Consider the following 5364-nt stretch of genomic DNA (forward strand, 5'->3'; position numbering starts at 1 on the left):
AGCATTATCAAATAAGCCTAACAGGCATGACTCCCTATTAATATTATTGTACGAATTAAATTTCACAAAGGGAGAATTTTAAACTCATAAATATTTCACCTCAAGGACCTCGTCCTTATATAACTTCCACCGTGGCTTGTAGCCCGGTTTAAATATTTCACATCATATAAAAATGCGAGGATCTCGTCCTCAACTCCAAATCGCAAGTATTTTGCACCTTGTGCCAACTGAAAATTTTCAATTTCCTTTCTTTCTTCTTTTAAATATATTTCATAAACAGTTTTTACAACACATAATGAACCCTCATACCGGTAGGGCATATAATTCATAAAAATTGGAATCAATTATTCAGAAACACATTAAACACACAGTAATGAATAATAAAAATTACTTTTGGACTTATATCCCTCACTGGTGTACAAAAATAAAATGACAGACACAGGTTCACATCTTTGAATCTCCCAACGGGGATAAACATATAAGTTGGTCACAAATTTATGAAGCTCACCCTTAAGTGGAGCATAATAGGAGGACTCACCTCAATATTTAGAACTGAATCAAATTAAGGGAAATTATCCTTTATAATAAAAATCAGGATCGTACCTGTAACGACCCGACCGGTCGTTTTGAGAGTAATAGCCCCGATCCCCTATTAACTGCTTTCACCAAATCATTTCTGCTATTGTGACTTGCTAGGATGATTGGTTTTGAGTTACGGAGTGTTTTGGGACACTTAGTCCCTAAATGAGAGCTTAAGCCTAGGATTTGGACCGTAGTCAGAACTATGTGAAGACGACTCCGGAATAGAATTATGTCGGTTCTGTTAGCTCCGTTAGGTGATTTTGAGGTTAGGAGCGTGTCTGGATTGTGTTTTGGAGGTTCATAGCTCATATAGGCTTGAAATGGCAAAAGTCAAATTTTTGGAGTTTTGGGCCGGTAGTGGAATTTTTGATATCGGGGTCGTTTTCTGATTCTGAAAGTTGGAGTAGGTCCATAATATTGATTATGACTTGTGCGCAAAATTTGAGGTCAATCGGACGTGATTTCATAGGTTTCGGCATCGGTTGTAGAATTTTAAAGTTTCAAGTTCTTTAAGTTTGAATTGGAGGGTGATTCGTGATTTTAGCGTTGTTTGATAGGATTTGAGCGCTCGACTAAGTTCGTATGGTGTTTTAGGATTGGTTGTTATGTTTGGTCGAGGTCCCGGGGGCCTCGGGTGTGTTTTGGATGCTCAATGAGTCATCTTTGGACTTAGAGAAGCAGCAGATTTCTGGTGTTCTGTTGCTGGCATTTTCTTCATCACGTTCGCGAGGGAGTCCTCGCGTTCACGTAAGGTATATGGGAAGGGTAGCTTAATTACTCTTCGCGTCCGCGATGTCGCTCTCGTGTTCGTGAAGGTGTGGAACCTTAAAGCTACGCGTTCGCGACATGGTCCTCACGTTCGCGAAGAAGAACTGAAGGCAAGCGAGATTTCGTGCTTCGCGTTCGCGATGGAGATCCTGCATTCGCGAAGGGTCAAGCTGAGTGGTCTTCGCGTTCGCGATGGAGGATTTTTTGGGCCGAAGTATATTGTACTTCGCGATCGCGAGGGTGTGGCCGCGTTCGCGAAGAAGGACGCGTCTGGGCAGTATTAAAGTTTCAAAAACGGAGGTTATGCCATTTTTATCAAAAACTTAAGTTGGGAGCTCGGATTTTGGATGAGGGATTGAGGGATTTTCAGAGATATCGATTGGGTAACGATTCTTATCTCCTTTATGGTTATATTTCACTAATCTATGCTTGAATTCATCGTTAAATTTCGGATTTGGGGTGAAAAATTAAGAAAAAGTTCTTAGGCCGAATTTTGGGATTTTGATCGAGATTTTTGGTATCGGATTTGAGCAATTTTGGTACGAGTAACTCGTGAGTGAATGGGTGTTCGTATTTTGCAGCTTTTACCTGATTCCGAGACGTGGGCCCGAGGTGATTTTCTGGGTGTTTTTCCTAATTTCACGCTTTAGCTTCGAATTAATTAGCTAACCTCGTGCTGGGGACTTCCCCCTTAGGATATCTTGATATTATTTGGTGTGTGGGTGCCGTGTACGTGAGGTGACGAGTATGTACACGGGCTATTATTGCAAAAATCCTGTTTAATCTTCTTAAATCATAAATTATTTTTCTTATTAAGTCGTACTAATATGTTTAATTGTGTAATTTAGACTAGAAAAGCATGTTTACGTGTTTTAATTGCCTAATTGACATTCTGTGCGTCATGTCTAGCTAAGTCCTCATTTGCCCTATCTGTGTCAAGTATAAACTGTATAACTCGATGTCATACCTGTCATTTCATCTTACGTTGCATATTTACTTTGGGACTACGGACGTATTCCGGGAGATCCCCCAGCACTGCATATTTACTTTGAGACTACGGACGTATTTCGGGAGATCCTCCTATACTTCATATTTACTTTGGGACTACAGACGTATTCCGGGAGATCCCCATGTACTGAATATTTATTTTGGGACTACGGACGTATTTCGGGAGATCCCCCTGTACTACATATTTATTTTGGGACTATGTACGTATTCTGAGAGATCTCCCTGTACTGCATATTTACTTTGGGACTACGGAAGTATTCCGAGAGATTCCCCTTGTACTGCATATTCATTTGAAACTACGGGACGGTATCCCGAGAGATTTTCCCACTGTGTTTACCTTGTTTTGAGCGATGGCTCCCTTAACTGTTAAATTTTCAATAATTTCTTTAACTATGTTACCGAAAATTTCACTTATATCTTTTACTGTTTAATTTATTATATTTACTTCGGTAGGGCCTTGACCTGACCTCGTCACTACTCGACCGAGGTTAGGCTTGGCACTTACTCGGTACCATTTTAGTGTACTCATGCCCTTCCTGCACATGTTTTCATGTGCAGATCCAGGTACGAGCTATCCACCTTGGGGTTAGTGTGTGCTGCTGATTCTAGGAGACTTCACGGTACTTCTGCTTGCGTCCGCAGATCTTCGGAGTCCCTTTCTACTCCCTCGCCTAGAGACTTTCTTTATTATCTTCAGACTTTTGTATAGAGCTACATAGCCTATAGCATCTTGTGACTTAGTGATATTCCGGGTCTTGGAAAATTATTTTGTATATTCCGAGTGGTACTACTCTTGGCTATTTATAATATGTTGTTTATCTTTAAAATGTTGTGTTTCTTTATATTTTTCGCAATATTAGGCTTACCTAGTCGTAAAGACTAGGTGCCATCACGACACCTTATGGAGGGATAATTTGGGTCGTGACAAGTTGGTATCAGAGCACTAGGTTCATAGGAGTCACGAGTCACAAGCCGGTTTATTAGAGTCTCGTGGATTGTTGCGGAGACGTCCGTAATTATCTTCGGGAGGCTATGTAACTGTTAAGAACAATCATATTTCTTGATTTCCTTGTCGTGCGAGTTATTGACACCAGAAATTCTAAGATTCTATTCTATTCTTTCTCACAGATGGTGAGGACCCGTACTGGGAGGACCGACGATCAGGCACCCGAGCTCCCTGCCAGAGCCGCCAGAGGCCGGGGTTGGGGTAGAGGACGACCACGCGGTGCAGCTCGAGCACCTGTGAGAGCTGCGTCAGAGGAGCCCCCAGCAGCTCCAGCTGAAGGGCCAGCACCGGAGATCCCTATTGCTACTCCAGCCCTCCAGGAGACTTTAGCTCAGTTCTTGAGCATGTTCAGCACTCTGGTTAAGGCTGGACTATTTTCGATAGCTCCCGCTACATCTCAGGCCGGTGGAGGGGCACAAACTCCCACAGCCCGCGCTCCTGAGAAGAGGGTCCAGGTTGATCAGGCCCCAGAGTGTATTCCTATGCCCCTAGTGTCTCCAGTTCAGCATGAGATCAGGGTAGCTGCTTCTAAGGCAGAGCAGCTCAGACTTGAGAGGTACAAAAAGTACCACCCACCTACTTTCAGTGGACTAGCTTCAAATGATGCTCTGGGTTTTCTTGAGAAGTGTCATCGTATTCTCCGCACTATGGGCATTGTGGAGACGAGTGGGGTTTCTTTCATCACTTTCCAGCTGAGGGGAGCAGCATATCAGTGGTGGCGTGCCTATGAGCTGAGTAGTCCGGACGAGGCTGCTTTACTCACTTGGACTCAGTTTTCAGGGATGTTCGTGCATGAGTATGTTCCTCAGAGCCTCAGGGATGCTTGGCGTGCAGAGTTTGAGCAGTTGCGTCAGGGTGCTATGACTGTGTCGGAGTATGCAGTCCGTTTTAGTGAGTTAGCTCGCCATGCGCCGGCTCTGGTTGCTACAGTCAGAGAGTGGGTTCATTGCTTCATTGAGGGACTCCACCCTAGTATTCGGACCAGTATGGCCAGGGAGTTGGAGATGGACATCACATATCAGCAGGCAGTGAGCATTGCCAGTAGAGTGGAGGGCATGTTTGCCCGGGACAGAGAGGAGATAGAGGCCAAGAGGTCTCGAGAGACTGGTCATTATTCAGGAGCTCGTGCACCAGCAACACGCTATGGTATGGGTTTTGTGAGTCGCCTTGTTCATTTAGCTCTTCCAGCAGCCAACGGTGTTCCAGCTCCTCCTAGACTTCAAGAGCCCTATTATGCACTACCAGTATCCAGTATGCCTCCTACTCGAGGTGCTATTAGCGGCCAGTCCAGCAGGCTAGGTCTGAGTCAGTCTCAGCCGTCACGTCCTCTGAGAGGTTGTTTTGAGTGTGGTGACAGTCGTCACCTGGTTAGAGACTGCCCCAGGGCCAGGAGGGGTGCACCTCCACAGACATATCAGCCTCCACGTGCTCCACCGGGTCCTCCGGCCATTATTTCAGAACCAGCTGCTACCCCACCTCCTAAGCCAGCTCGAGGTGGAGGTCGGGGAGGTCGAGGTCGCCCTAGAGGGGGAGGCCAGGCCAGGTACTATGCCTTTCTAGCCCGTTCAGAGGCCGTTGCTTCAGATTCAGTCATCACAGGTATTGTCCCTGTCTGTCATATGGATGCATCAGTATTTTTTGACCCAGGCTCTACATATTCATATGTATCTTCTTATTTTGCTCCACATTTGGGGATATCTTGAGATTCTTTGAGTTTCCCTATTTATGTATCTACTCCTGTGGGAGATTCTCTCATTGTGGACCGTGTATATCGGTCGTGTTTGATTGCTCTTAGTGGTTTTGAGACCAGAGCCGATTTGTTATTACTCAATATGGTAGATTTTGATGTTATCTTGGGCACGGACTGGTTGTCGCTGCATTATGCTATTTTTGATTGTCACGCTAAGACCGTGACGCTGGCTATGCCAGGTTTGCCGAGATTAGAGTGGAGAGGTACCTTAGAGTATACTCCCCGCAGGGCCATTTCATTTCTTAAGGCT

The sequence above is a fragment of the Nicotiana tabacum genome, chromosome 21 (assembly GCF_000715075.1).
Source record: "Nicotiana tabacum cultivar K326 chromosome 21, ASM71507v2, whole genome shotgun sequence".
In the NCBI taxonomy this organism is placed as follows: domain Eukaryota; kingdom Viridiplantae; phylum Streptophyta; class Magnoliopsida; order Solanales; family Solanaceae; genus Nicotiana; species Nicotiana tabacum.